Source organism: Ovis canadensis, chromosome 16 (genome assembly GCF_042477335.2).
Source record: "Ovis canadensis isolate MfBH-ARS-UI-01 breed Bighorn chromosome 16, ARS-UI_OviCan_v2, whole genome shotgun sequence".
NCBI lineage: Eukaryota > Metazoa > Chordata > Mammalia > Artiodactyla > Bovidae > Ovis > Ovis canadensis.
The window spans coordinates 31,388,796-31,405,011 of NC_091260.1; the positions used below are offsets into that span (position 1 = coordinate 31,388,796).

The following is a 16,216-nucleotide window of genomic DNA, read 5'->3' on the forward strand; positions in this document are numbered from 1 at the left end:
CAAAGATGGGCTCGATAAAGGACAGAAATGGTATGGACCTAACAGAAACAAAAGATATTAAGAAGAGGTGGCAAGAATACACAGAAGAATTGTACAAAAAAGATCTTCATGACCAAGATAATCATGATGGTGTGATCACTCATCTAGAGCCAGACATTTTGGAATGGGAAGTCAGGTGGGCCTTAGAAAGCATCACTACAAACAAAGCTACTGGAGGTGATGTAATTCCAGTTGAGCTATTTCAGATCCTGAAAGATGATGCTGTAAAAGTACTGCACTCAGCATGGCAGCAAATTTGGAAAACTCAGCAGTGGCCACAGGACTGGAAAAGGTCCGTTTTCATTCCAATTCCAAAGAAAGGCAATGCCAAAGAATGCTCATACTACTGCACAATTGCATTCATCTCACACGCTAGTAAAGTAATGGTCAAAATTCTCCAAGCCAGGCTTCAGCAATACATGAACCATGAACTCCCTGATGTTCAAGCTGGTTTTAGAAAAAGCACAGGAACCAGAGATCAAATTGCCAACATCCGCTGGATCATGGAAAAAGCAAGAGAGTTCCAGAAAAACATCTATTTCTGCTTTACTGACTATGGCAAAGCCTTTGGCTGTGTGACTCACAATAAACTGTGGAAAATTCGGAAAGAGATGGGAATACCAGACCACCTAACCTGCCTCTTGAGAAATCTGTATGCAGGTCAGGAAGCAACAGTTAGAGCTGGACATGGAACAACAGACTGGTTCCAAATAGGAAAAGGAGTACTTCAAGGATGTATATTGTCACCCTGCTTATTTAACTTTGCCGACCAAGGTCCGTCTAGTCAAGGCTATGGTTTTTCCAGTGGTCATGTATGGATGTGAGAGTTGGACTGTGAAGGAGGCTGAGTGCCGAAGAATTGATGTGTTTGAACTGTGGTGTTGGAGAAGACTCTTGAGAGTCCCTTGGACTGCAAGGAGATCCAACCAGTCCATTCTGAAGGAGATTAACCCTGGGATTTCTTTGGAAGGAATGATGCTGAAGCTGAAGCTCCAGTACTTTGGCCACCTCATGCGAAGTGTTGACTCATTGGAAAAGACTCTGATGCCTGGAAGGATTGGGGGCAGGAGAAGGGGACGACAGAGGATGAGATGGCTGGATGGCATCACGGACTCGATGGACATGAGTCTGAGTAAACTCCGGGACATGGTGATGGACAGGGAGGCCTGGTGTGCTGCAATTCATGGGGTCGCAAAGAGTCGGACACAACTGAGCAACTGAACTGAACTGAACTGAACTTAGAGTAGGTTTAGTATTGCTGAATTAGTTTTATTTTTGCTTGTCTAAGAATGTCTTTATATCTCCTTCAATTCCAAATAATAATCTTGCTGGGTAGAGTATTCTAGGTTGCAGTTTTTTCGCTCTCAGCACTTTGAACATATCATGCCATTCCCTTCAGGTCTGCAACATTTCAGCAGAGAAATCAGTTGATTGATAGAGTTATGACAGGACCTTTGTATATAACTCTTGTTTTTTCTCTTGTTTCCATTAGAATTCCCTCTTTAACTGCTGTCATTTTAATTAAGATATGTGTGGATCTGTTTGAGGTCATCTTGTTTGGGACCCTTGGTGATTCCTGTATCTGGATATCTTTTTCCTTCCTCAGATTCTGTAAATTTTCAGCCATAGTTCCATCAAATAGATTTCCAGTCCCCTTCTCTGCCTCTAGTCCTTCTGTATGCATGCATGCATGCTCAGTTGTGACCCCACAGACTATAGCTCGCCGAGCTCTTCTATCCACGGGATATTCCAGGTAAGAATATTGGAATGGGTTGCCATGCCCTCCTCCTGGGGATCTTCCCATCCAAGGACTGAACCCACGTGTCCTGCATCTCCTGCACGGGAAGGAGGAGTCTTTTCCACTGCACCATCTGACTCCTTTAACGTAAAGGCTGGTATACCTGATGTTGTCTCAGAGTTCCCTTAAATTGTTTTCATTTTTAAAATTTATCTTTCTTTTGGTGTTCTGAATGGGCAATTTCCATTTTTCTATCTTCCAGATCACTTACACATTCTTCTGTATCACCTAATCTGTTAATTCCTTCTAGTATGTTTTTCTTTTCAGTTACAGTATTCCTTATTTCTGATTGGTTCTTTTATTTATATTGTTTAGTTCCTTGTTACAATTCTCACTGTGTTAATCTGTTCTTTTTCCAAATTCAGTTAGCATTCTTATTGCCAATGCTTTGAACTTTTTATCTGATAAACTGTTTATTTCTGTTTCATTAGTTGTTTTTTCAGGACTTTTCTGTTGCTCCTTCAATTGAAACAAATTCCTACCTTCTCATTTTGCTTAACTTTCTCTGTCTCTATGCAATGATGTGGAAAAGTCAGCTACTGCAGTTTTAAAGTGGTGTCTTTGCATGGGAATATCCCTATACAGGTTATTCTCTGTACAGGTTATATGTACCCACTGGCTTTGGTGGGAGGGTTGGGTCTAATTTAACACAAGTCACGTCTTTTCCCAGGGTGAGTTGGCAGCTATCACCTTGGTAGGAGGTGGCCCTGGAGATGCAGGTGCCAGAAAACCAGGAGACAGTTAGGCATTCTCTTCTGCTCAGTGTCCAACACCACTTTACTGGGGTGGTGGGTCCCAAGTTGCTGGAGCAGAAGCCCCAAGGATCATGTTTGAGCTGGCTCCATTCTCTTCAACTGTGTATTTTTATCCCTCTTAGTAAAAGCACCCTCACTCCAGAGGTGAGCAGGGCTGGAAAGAGAGGGGGCTGGTGCAGGCCCTCAGAGTGGGTCTGGGCATGGGCAGTGTTGACCCCGGCTACTGTCAGCAACCAGACAGCTTCTGATGAGCTCACTTTGTAAAAACCAGTAATGGCTTTTCACTGGTTTTGTAAAATGTCCCCGCCCTGTTCAGATGCCACTTTGGGTATGAACTGCCTTTGTTCCTCACAATCGAACTCTTCCTCAGCTGCTGCAGTCCTCTCCATATCATGGAACTCTGTTACTGCACAGGTGGGGCAGGGGCCTGCAATGAGCAGGTCGGGACATGGGCTGTGTCAGTCTAGCCCAAGTCAGAGTCCCAGACTGCCACTGATGCGTGGCCTGTTTAAGCATCCACAGTGGCTGCCACTGCCACCACAGGTCTGAGCCACCTTTCTGCCTCATAGCCAAGTTCTCCCCTCAGCCATGACAACCCTCACTCCAATGTGGAGCTGCACCGTGGGGCAAGCAGGGCTGGGGCACGTGCCAAGCCAGCTGGGGGAAACCAGCCAGTGACAGATGCAGTTTCAGTCCGCCCTGCTTCAGGAGTAAGCAAGCATACACACACTCCTCACGAAAAGGGTCAAGGCTTCCAACAGCTCTCCTGTTAGTCTCACTTTCCCTCCAACCAAGCGCAATCAGCTTCCCAGTGTCAGACCCCAGGGCTGGGGCACCCAAAATATGACTCAAATCGTTCACTCCCCAGGGAGGATCTCCTCTTCTGAGTCCCTTCCCAGAGGCACAAGTTCAACCCGACTGCCTCTCTACTTGATTCTGAATCCTTCTTACAGCCTTGGTTGTACAGGAGTCCTTCTGCTACTCTCCAGTTAAGTTTTCACTGAACATTTCTTCACCTATAGAAAATACTTGGTATTTTTGATGTGTTTATGGAGGAGGTGAGTTTTGCATCCTCGTACTCTACCATCTTAATCTCCTCTTTCGATTTTGTAATTCTTAGAATAACTGATACTTAGTCTCCAAATAGCAGCAAAAATGAACTGCCGAACTGAGTAGTACTTTGGAAAGTGAGAGAGTTAACTAACAAAAGTAAGTTTCCATCGTTAATATCTTGTAATAACCTATAGTGAAAAATAATATAAAAATATGTGTGTACATATATAACTGAATCACCTCCTGTGAACCTGAAACATTTTAAGTCAACAATACTTCAAAAATATATATATATAAATTAAGAAAAAGAAAAATAAGAGTAAGTTCAACTGATTTACCTGGACAGAGAAACTTGGGATCCATAACGAATAAAAATGGAGCTCACCACTAAATGACCTTGACAAACAAAACTAGAAATATTACTTTTTCTCATATGTTGTAATTCTTCCACAAATACAATGAATCATGACAAATGCTAGGAAGAATGTCTAATTCATAGAATTTAATAATACTAATTATAGTTAATGTTGTTGTTGACATTATTATTCTTCATGTAAAGCAATTATGAAATTCTCAGAGCAAAAAAGGACAGGTAACTCTTTTTCTCTTGCATCAAGTATTTTCATCCTCACTTAGACATAGATGTACTTAACTTAGCCACTCATCCATTATTAGTTTCCATTTCTGATCAAAAGGTCCCATATTTCCCTGGCAGGGAAAGGCAGAATTGAAGATCAAGGTTCCTTAAATTCCTTTTAAAGATAGTAAAAAGGATTTCCTGTATAACTGAATAATTTCACCCTCCTCTCCTGTTTCTCTCTTGGATGAAAGTATGACACTGATGTGGTTCTACCGGTATGAGACAGGAATGCAACCAAGAACTACAAGGAAAATGCTGATTATTTTACATTTACCAAAACATAAGCAAGTGTTTAAGTACATGCATGTATATACACACAAACTAAGGGAATGCAATAAGCAATTTAAATACTCTCAGAGGCAAACACAATTAAGAAGTGAAAATTTTAAATGAAAATAAGAAAATGAAAATTCCAACATTCAGACAACCCTAAGATAATCTATACAAAAATAAGAATTTCTATTACTTCATATTCAACAAAGGATTTTAAAATAAGTTCAGCCTTTTTTAGGTGTAAGCCTTTGACTGTATGGATCACAATAAACTGTGGAAAATTCGGAAAGAGATGGGAATACCAGACCACCTAATCTACTTCTTGAGAAACCTATATGCAGGTCAGGAATCAACAATTAGAACTGGACTTGGAACAACAGACTGGTTTCAAATAGGAAAAGGAGTACATCAAGGCTGTATATTGTCACCCTGCTTATTTAACTTCTATGCAGAGTACATCATGAGAAATGCTGGGCTGGAGGAAGCACAAGCTGGAATCAAGATTGCCAGGAGAAATATCAATAACCTCAGATATGCAGATGACACCACCCTTATGGCAGAAAGTGAAGAGGAACTAAAGAGCCTCTTGATGAAAGTAAAAGAGGAGAGTGAAAAAGTTGGCTTTAAGCTCAACATTCAGAAAACTAAGATCATGGCATCTAGTCCCATCACTTCATGACAAACAGAAGGGGAAACAGTGGAAACGGAGGCTGACTTTATTTTTCTGGGCTCCAAAATCACTGCAGATGGTGATTGCAGCCATGAAATTAAAAGATACTTACTCCTTGGAAGAAAAGTTATGACCAACCTAGGCAGCATCTTAAAAAGCAGAGACATTACTTTGCCAACAAAGGTCTGTCTAGCCAAGGCTATGGTTTCTCCAGTGGTCATGTATGGATGTGAGAGTTGGACGATAAAGAAAGTTGAGCACTGAAGAATTGACGCTTTTGAACTGTGGTACCGGAAGACTCTTGAGAGTCCCTTGCACTCCAAGGAAATCCAACCAGTCCATCCTAAAGGAGATCAGCCCTGGGTGTTCATCGGAAGGACTGATGTTGAAGCTGAAACTCCAGTACTTTGGCCACCTGATGCGAAGAGCTGACTCATCTGAAAAGACCCTGATGCTGGGAAAGATTGGGGGCAGGAGCAGAAGGGGATGACAGAGGATGAGATGGCTGGATGGCATCACCGACTCGATGGACATGGGTGTGGGTGTACTCCAGGAGTAGGTGATGGATGGGGAGGCCTGGCGTGCCACAGTTCATGGGGTCGCAAAGAGTCGCACACGACTGAGTGACTGAACTGAACTGAACAAGAAGGTATGTTTTAATTAAAAGCATAAAACATTTTAGGGTATTCTATGAATTTGATGATGTACATGGTTATGATTATATTATCTCTGACAACTCAAGATAGAATATTACTCCCTGCTGGGAAAATTATACACATGAGTTTTTAAAAAATTCTGGTTAATTCTATAAATGTCAATTTCATCACAGTGCATTACTGACCAGGAATAATCCACAGCACCATTTTGAAATTCTTGTCTTAAGATTAGCATTTTATAAAGCAATAGTGTAGGATTTATTTGGAAGAAAAAAGAAACAAATCCAATTATTTTAGAGAAAAGATTCTTTCCTCAAATCAGCTCAAAGGAAAATAATAAAGTGGCAACTACACTTTTTTAAAGACAATGCTGCCACCTGCTGGAAAAATATGAAATGTCTTCATCATTTCCCAAATGTTAGTGTAAACATACAGGTACATTCAAGAGACATATATATTGTGATCTACCAATTACCTACTGAAAAATGATAGACCTCACTTGATTTGTCTGATTTTTAACTAAGTCTTAATTGAATGCCAATTAATTATAGTTTTTAGTGTACTCAAACACTAAATACAAATAGGCTGAAATAACATCAAAAACAATGCAGCTCTATAACCACACATAACTGTTGTATGATGCAGGTTTTAAATTATCAGATGATGATATACTCACTCTGAAAGGAAAACAAATATGACCATGTATTTTGACATAAGTTTTATGCTAGGAACTAAGTTAAGTTCAAACTGGAACCACACTAAAAACGTTAACGGAAAAGATAACCTTAATTCTAATGAGAATATAAGAAGCACAAGCTGGAATCAAGATTGCCGGGAGAAATATCACTAAACTCAGATATGCAGATGACACCACCCTTATGGCAGGAAGTGAAGAGGAACTAAAAAGCCTCTTGATGAAAGTGAAAGAGGAGAGTGAAAAAGTTGGCTTAAAGCTCAACATTCAGAAAACGAAGATCATGGCCTCTGGTCCCATCACTTCATGGGAACTAGATGGGGAAACAGTGGAAACAGTGTCAGACTTTACCTTTTTGGCCTCCAAAATCACTGCAGATGGTGACTGCAGCCACTAAAGTAAAAGACACTTACTCCTTGGAAGAAAAGTTATGACCAAACTAGATAGCATGTTGAAAAGCAGAAACATTACTTTGCCGACCAAGGTCCGTCTAGTCAAGGCTATGGTTTTTCCAGTGGTCATGTATGGATTTGAGAGTTGGACAGTGAAGAAAGCTGAGTGCCGAAGAATTGATGCTTTTGAACTGTGGTGTTGGAGAAGACTCTTGAGAGTCCCATGGACTGCAAGAAGATCCAACCAGTCCATTCTGAAGGAGATCAGCCCTGGGTGCTCTTTGGAAGGAATGATGCTGAAGCTGAACCTCCAGTACTTTGGCCACCTCATACGAAGAGTTGACTCTGGAAAAGACTCTGATGCTGGGAGGGATTGGGGGCAGGAGGAGAAGGGGACGACAGAGGATGAGATGGCTGGATGGCATCACCGATTCAATGGACGTGAGTTAAGTGAACTCCTGGAGTTGGTGATGGACAGGGAGGCCTGGCGTGCTGTGATTCATGAGGTCGCAAAGAGTTGGATATGACTGAGCGACTGAACTGAACTGACTGAATGAGAATATTTCAGTCCCTGAAAAGCATCAATTCTTCGGCACTCAGCTTTCACCATTTGTCATAAATAAAAATATGCCTTAATAGCCTCTTTTAAGATCTTGTAATACTACTTCATCATTTCCTATGTTTTTTTAAATATTGCTTTTTGTTTTCATAGTTCTGGGTCCATAAATATCTCAGTTCATTGAACACCCGTTTTCTGTATATGTACTCTGTACTCAGGCACATATACATAAAGTTCATTCAAGTATTCAAGATGAAACAAAACCTCATGTTTAAGATAAGGATAATAATCTTTAGTTATATGGTTGTTATAAAGACATGAGATTATCAGTTAACACTCAATGAATGAGAGCTATCATTAATGGAAGTATTAGCAAAAATAACACCCTGGAGACTATGGTGAGTTGAGAACAAAACAGAGGAAAAAAGTGTTTCTAATTGGTATTACAAATTAAGTAAGTAAACTTTAGTTTAACATTGCTATTAATTTATGTTAACCTCATTTATCTTCCCAAATCCTAATGAAGTTATTAAAAAATACAGGATGCAGCTACACTGTAAAGCTGATACCGTTAACCATCAAAAGCTGAGAAACAGACCAACAGATCTGAAGTACATAAAACAGATATGTTCTGCATAAAGCCGTGATGAATGAATATCTGTCATCTGAGAAAATTAATGAAAGATTCAAGAGAACATGGAAGTAAAACCAAAAATGCTGACTGGTCTGCAAATCAGCACAGACAAAACAGGTCACACTGGAAAGAATTTCTGTGGGTTTTTCCAAAAAAGAAATACTGAGAAAACCTCAAGTTTAGAGCAACAGGTATAAGAGCAAGGGGCAAATAAATGAAAAGGGTCAAGTCAAAGGAAGCTGGGAATGCCACAAGTGCTCCTAACATGGAGGCCTAGTTATCACTGATGTGAAGAGCCTGTAAGATGTCACAAAATGAGATCTTTTTTTTCTAAAGCTTCCAAACAATAGCATGTGCTAAGTACCCCAATGAGCCCCTTCCCTATTTCTCATAGGCAACTATTAATAGGACTCTGACCTGATACTGACATTCTTAAGATTCCCGCTTGCAGGAGGTCAGAGTGAAGGCATCCGGAGTACTGAGTACAGTTCTCCCAGAGCAATTCTGCCAGGGCCCTGTAAGAAGCCACAGGCCTGTAGCATTCACTCAGGTCTCACTGAGTACAGTCAAGTTCAGGTAAAACGAGGACTCTGCTACAAAAGACATCTACAAAGGTAGTCAGGGATAAGAAGACATAAACAACAAAGCCTTAAAAAATATGATGATCAAAGAAGAAATAGACTACTTCTTATAACAAACATTAATAGGCTAATGCCATTTAAAAAAAGTGACTTGTCAATACCCACTCCAAAAAAGCAGGGGTATGTGAGAGAGAGAGAGAGGAAAAAGTTTTTAACATAAAGAGGAAACTTATAAACTACAGGATACTTTAAAGTTCTCTTAAAAAGTCCCATATTAGTGGGACTTTCTTGGTAGTCCAGTGGCTAAGAGTCCACACTCCTAATGCGGGGGCCTGGGTTCCATTCATAGCCAGGGAACAAGATCTCGTATACCACAACTAAGAGTTTGGCATGCCACAATGAAAGAACCCATGTGCCACAAACTAAAAAAAATATAAAAAAGATCCCACGTGCCACAGCTAAGACCTGGCACAGCCAAATAAATAAATATTAAGAAAAAAACCATATTAGTGATAATAATGCAAGGATTTTGTTTGGAGCTCAATGTATACCAACTGCAAAACTAAGTAAGCCAATAAAAGAATTATAGGGAACATAAGAATTATCTTATAAATAAGAGGATTATAGACAACTAGGGAAATGGGAAGGACAGAAAATTTGATATTAAGAAATATTTTATTTCTATATGTGATGATGGTGTTATTTTTATAGTTAAAAAGAGGTACTTCCCTAGTAGTCCAATGGTTAAAAATGCACCTGGCGGTGCAGCAGACATGGGTTCAATCCCTAATCCAGGAAGATTCCACGTGCTATGGGGCAACTAAGCCTGTGCTCCACAACTACTGAGCGCTCACGCTGCAACTACTGAAGCCCGTGTGCCCTGGGGCGCACGCACCGCAGTGAAGAGTAGTCCCAGTTTGCTGCAACTAGAGAGAGCTCACGGGCAGCAATGAAGACCCAGCACAACCAAAAAAATTTTTTTAATTTAAAAAGAGGTGTCTGTGTTCGAGACATATAAGAAATGTTTAGAGGTAAACTGACATGATGTTTGGTATTTGTTTCAAAATTAGAGGAGAGGTAGGTAGCAGGGTGGGAAGAAAATAAAATTTAGTCATGCGTTAATAACTGTTTCAAGTGAGTGATGGGTAGGTACATGTCGTTGGGAGCCGCCTTAGGCATTTCCGACAAAATAGAGGCACGGCCCCCAGCCCCCTCTCCTCATTCTGCAGGCACAGACCCGGGATGAAGGAGTTAGGCCTTGTGATTCTGACTTGTTTTTTCCTCTCCTCGGCTGAGTTGACTGGAAAGGAATATTAAGGTGCTTATTGTTCTTGAGAGGAGCATGAGAAGGCACAAAGCCTTCTGCAGCCACGCTCAGAGAATAATTCATAAAGTTAATCACTGACATTTGCTTAAGGACTTTTACAAAAGAGTGCTCCAGGATGAGCACATAGGCCGCAGCTTGAGGCCATGGGAGGGATTGCTATCTGAAGCCTATTTGTGAGGAAAATGTTTATGGCAAAGGAGTTTACTGAATTTAGGGCTTAGAAATAATTAAAATAGTTAGAAGTTAAAGATTTAAGGAATGTTGTAAAGTTAGCATATTTTACTATAGCTTATAGAAGTTAGGAATTTTTAGAGACACTATAGCTAGAAACCTTTTTAAGAGAAAGTGAGCTCAGGATGCTAGGGGCAAACAGGATTTAGGAAGATAAGTAGTAAACTGAAGAATGTAGCATGAGTTACAGTGTAATCACAAGTCAACTATAGGACACATTAGAGGAAGTAAATAATAGATGGTAAGGCTGATTCCGAGAATCCCTGAAGCAGGAATTCTGTTTGAAGAGCAACAATGATTTATGGAGATAATAAATCTGGGTGAGGGGGAACTGAAAATGTCAAACCTCTGACCTAATGCTTTTGTAAAAGTATAAAAGAAAATCTTAAACTTGAAATAAATAGGCAGTCCAAGAAAACTGAGAGGCTGTCTCATTACTCGCCGACACCATTCATCTCTTCAGGTTGAATCCCTGGCTGCTGGAGCTGGACTCAAGCAGGTACATGGAGGTTTGCACTATCATTCTATTTTTTATATTAGAAATATTTTATAATTCAATAAAGATAATTGAATAAATAAAACAAAATAAATGATTCTCAGGTTAGAAAAGAGGTAAAATCCAACTAATTTTTTTAAAAGGAAGCACATAGACATAAAATAAACTTTAATTTTAAACAAACTTCCATTTTAGATGGACAAACCTCAATTCTAAATTATCACCTTTAAAGTGTAGTTTATTTGACTTCCCAAAAGTATCTGGAAATGCCATATTCAAAGGCCACCTTCTTTTTAAAACCAAAAAGCATGAAATGTAAAATTCGGGAAATGTTATTATAAACACATCTGGCACACTGATAATCTAGATATATGTGACTCTAAACACAATCAAACAAATATAGAAAGTATAAATATATAATTTGGTAATAAATGCTTTCACTAAAATCTTAGCATAGATTTTTCTTTGTTCACAATTTCTATAAATATACAATAATGCTTCATTAAAAACCTGAACACAAAGTGAAAAAAATCTTTTAGAATGTAAGATTTTCTAATACAATGCTGAACTTGAATAGGTTTATTTCTTAATTACCAAACTATGAACAGTTCAAAAATCACTCCCAATAGCCTGGTGTAAACAATTCACTACAAAAAGCCCTAGTGAAGGTTCTACAGGTTTTTTAAATGTGTAAATGTTTTAAATCCAAAAACATATCTACCATGTTTGATGAAATATTTGTCCTGGATTCTAGAAGAAAGAGTCACTGCTATCTAACGCCCACTGTTATCCCGGCCTTGCCCCCAATCTATTCTATTTTGGGAATACCATCTAAAGCTCAGTATTATGCAAAGTTACAGACTAGATGCAAGACTAGGGCCTCCCTGGTGGTTCAGATAGTAAAGAATCCGCCTGCAATGCAGGAGACCTGCATTCAATCCCAGGGTTGCAGATCCCCTGGAGAAGGGAATGGCTACCCACTCCAGTATTCTTACCAGAATTCCATGGACAGAGGAGCCTGAGGGGCTACAGTCTATGGGGTCACAGGAGTTAGATACAACTGAGTGACTAACACTTTCAATATCAGTGTATAAGATGCAACTCTCATATAAGTACATTCAGTTAATTTTAATGTTATGATTTTTTTGAATGCTGAAAATTAAATACTATCTGACTGAACTCCCTGATATATCGGAAATCACGTAAGCTTTCAGGTTTGAGCTCTCCTAATAGCATAAACATCCAGGCTTCTTACAAACCACTGATCTAAAGATTAGATTAAAAACAAGTATCACTTTCAAAGTGAAAATGAAGTCACTCAGTCGTGTCCGACTCTTTGCGACCCCATGGAATGTAGCATACCAGGCTTCTCCGTTCATGGGATTTTCCAGACATGAGTACTGGAGTGGGTTGCCATTTCCTTCTCCAAGGGATCTTCCAGACCCAGGGATCGAATCTGGGTCTCTCTCATTGTAGGCAGACGCTTTACCCTCTGAGCCACGAGGGAAGCCCAAGATCACTTTCAAGATGGACTCAAAGGTCATGAATGTCTGCCAGGTAGTTTGGATTTACTCTCAGGTGATGAGAAGCCACTGAAATGACCAGATTGCCATATACCTGTCTCTTAATCTCATGTTATTATTTTTTTCCTGCCTGAATCTAACTATTCCTACAGTTTTAGTGATCACCTATATTAAGATGGCTTCCAAATTTGTACTTTAATCGCTGACATGTTTGGAAGTGCAGATCTGAGTATACAACTGCCTGCTTATAAAGCTGCCCTCTTATAAGCAACAAATTATGTATTCTTTCACCAACCCCACCCTAAAGGCTGCTTATCTGTTTTCATTAGTCCCTGTTAGCCTCTGTTTGCATGGGTCAATACACCACCATCCACCAGTTCTCCAGAATTAAAACAACAAAATCATCTTTGGCTTCTCCTCTTTTCTTTCCCTCTGCCAGTCCAATTCATTACCAAGTCCAAAAGCTTTGCTAAATCAAACTTTTCTTTCCATTTCCTTCACTTCAGTCCAGTAAGATCTCTCTCTAGGATGAGGGCAAATCCAGCAATGCTCTCACCTAGCAGAACTGTACTTCCTCCCTTTCCCCTCGAGCTCATCTTTTGCAGAGCTTCCAGGGCCATTTCTCTAACAGCTCTAATTATGCCACAAACTTCTCTCTGTTAAAAAGCTTTCAGTGGTTACCTACTACCTCAGAATGAAGTATAAACTTCAAACCTATGTAAGGTCTTTTATAAGCTGACCTTGTCTATCACCTCACTAGAACAGCTTTCTACTGTTCTTCTGCACTGAAGTCTACCCACATGGGACTCACCTTCTCATCTCTGTGGTATTTCCCATCTCTTCCCACCGACCACTCTTTGTGAAATCCTATTTATCCTTCAAGGTACTGATCAAATGTCTCCAGCTACTTATCTCCCTAAATTCTCCCAGTACAATCAAACATAAAGCACTCTCTTCCTTCTCTAGCATAGCCCAAAAGTCTGAAAGTTGTTTCTTATTAAAAAACGGTAAACATCTACCCTCTGATCTAAGTTATGAGTTAAAGGCTATACAGATGAGCCTAATCCTTTTCTACACCACAATTTTTCAAATACTTGAAGCTTCTCCTAAAACTGATCTTCACAGGGTAAACCTGCTCAAGACTTGCAGGTAATAAAACTTACGGACATAATCTCTAGAAAATCTCATCATCATAATTATTCCTGTCTGGACTCTCTAGATTTCCAAGCATCTCTTCTAAAGCATGGTGCCTCAAAATAAACACAATACTCAAAACACAAAAACAGGTGCTTTTGCAAATTATCCACAATATTCACCCCACCCCCCCAAATCTGGATACTCACAATGTCTATTAGCAAATTAACAGCTCAAGATAGTTCAGTTAATAAATTTGTTACTTTTTAGAGGTGCAGATGTTTAATAAATGTGCAAAAAAAGAAGTGAAAATAACAAAACGAGGTTCAAAAAGGTTCCTGGAAGAATCAAGTATACAAATACAAGAATTTATCTTGGAAAGGAAGAGAATTACCTTTTGAAACATGAGATAAGTGGAACTGGATGGATAAAAACAAGTAAATTACACATAAGAAGGGTGCAATAACAAAGGAATTTTGTAGATAAAGTTTAAGGAATCTTTTACTAAATAATCTACTCTAGAGTGGCAAATTTTCAATAAAAATATGTTAATCAGTACTTTGTTATCAAAAATGCCAAATACATGCAAAGCTCTTAATCTTTTTATCCTGAAATGTCAATAGGTTTGTTTTTTTTTTCAAGTTAAAATTTCAACAATTCTAAACTTAAATTCAGCTGCCTGGATAATACTCAAGACTAATTTTGAACTACATAACAACAGATTTTTCTCTTATTAAATAATATCCTATGTAGAAAATACAGTAGTTCTTTGATGACTAGCACCAGAGTAATTAACTGAATTAAAAGAAAAATTAATTTCCTCTAAAGGGTTCTTAAACACTACTCATTGGTGGTGTTCAATTTATGCAATTCAAAGAAAACTCCCGGAGACCTGTAAGAACCACCTTTCATATCCAGGAAATAAAAAAGTTAGATGACTTATTTTTTGAAAACTTGCTTGAAAACAAACTAAAAATATTTTCCCTTGATTTATAGCAGAAGGCTTAGGAAACGTGTAATGGTATTTACAGACTGTACAACATATCTGTGCCACAGTCCTCAATTATCCAAGAACTGAGATACACAGAGATAGTAAACATCTGCATATAGTGACTGTACTAGATTATTAATAAAAGCCGAATTTTTCTCACAATCAAGAGTACCTGGATTCAAAATATCAAGCTAACTGAAGTACAAATCAGCATAAGCACTTTGGAAAACAACTTGGTATTGTAATAAAATTAAACATATCCTTTGACTCACAGATCATTTTAGAATACACATGATTTTGCTACTTTAAGTCTTTCTTTAATGATACTGTATTTTCAAAGAAATGAAACTAATACAAATTTTTTTAATGGTCAAAAGACTTAACAGATACTCCACCAAAGACCCATGGTTGGCAAATAAGCATATGAAAAGATTCTTAACATCCTCAGTCATTACGAAAATGGAAATTAAAACCACAATGAGATAACACGAGCTACCTGTTGTTGTTTAGTCACTGAGTCATGTCTGATTTTTGTGACCCCATGGACTGGGGTCTGCAAGGCTCCTCTGTCCGTGGAATTTCCCAGACAAGAATACTAGAGTAGGTTTCCATTTCCTTCTCCAGGGGATCTTCCAGACTTAGGGACTGAACCCTCATCTTCTATATTGGCAGGTGGGTTCTTTACCACTGCACCACCAGGGAAGCCCTATCTACCCATTAGAATGGTTAAAATACAAACAAAAATTTAAAAACTGACAGAACCTAGTACTGGTGAGAATGTGAAACTAGAACTTTCATGTGTTGCTGGCAGGAATGCAACATGGTACAACCAGTTTTGAAAACAGTTTCTTATAAAGTTAGTTATATATATATATATATACATAGAAGATAGACTTACCACAAAAGACAGCAATCCCACTCCTAGCTGTTCACCCAAGAGAAAGAAATCCTGTATGGGAATTTTTATAGAGGCTTTCTGCACAGTCACCAAAACCCAGAAACCACCTACAGGTCATTCGGCAGGTGAATGGATAAACTGCGGTAAACCTGCACAACGGAATGGAGTACTACTTAGTAACGGAAAGGAACTACCGACACAGGGATGAATCTCAACTGCATCCTGGCACATGAAACAAGCTAGACTCAAAAGACTGCATCTTCTCTAACTCCATTTACATGACATTCTGGAAAAAGCAAACATAGGAAAACATCAATCAGTGGTTGCCAACGGCAGGGTATGCGGTGAGGGAAGGAGTTACTAGAGGCTAAGAGGGACTTCTGGGGGTGATGCAACTGCTCTGTATCTTGATTCTGGTGATATTTACGACTATGCATTTGTCAAATATCATAAAATCATACATCAAAAAGGATGAATGTTACCATATGTAAATTATACTTTGGATCAATCCAATGTTTTTATATCTGTTTTTAATGTTACCTGACAACTTATGAAAAAGAAACATCTTTCCCTTTGTTTGTAATCTTTCAAGAAATACTTCACCACCATGCTAGGTTCTTTGTGGACTTTTTTAAGAAAGAAATACTTTCTGCCCTGATACAGTTTAAACGCTCATTAGGGAAACAAGTCTAAGATATTAAAATAATTTACAGAAAAGGGGTAGGCAAAACAGTTTTGAGTAATAATAAATATACTTTACACGTACTCTACGAGGAAGAAGAAATTTCCTCTATTAAGAATTATAGGAAGTGAATGAAACACCACTTTCAAAGGTCTTAGTGCTTCTCAATATTATTATCATCTCTTTCAAG

At 38.9% G+C, this 16,216-nt stretch overlaps 1 protein-coding gene across 1 annotated transcript in view; it reads right to left on the reverse strand.

The window, feature by feature from the left end:
* The window catches only part of NDUFAF2 (NADH:ubiquinone oxidoreductase complex assembly factor 2), a 174,979-nt gene that overhangs the window by 157,687 nt on the left and 1,076 nt on the right, over window positions 1-16,216 (reverse strand). The gene's annotated exons all lie outside the window — the stretch shown is intronic.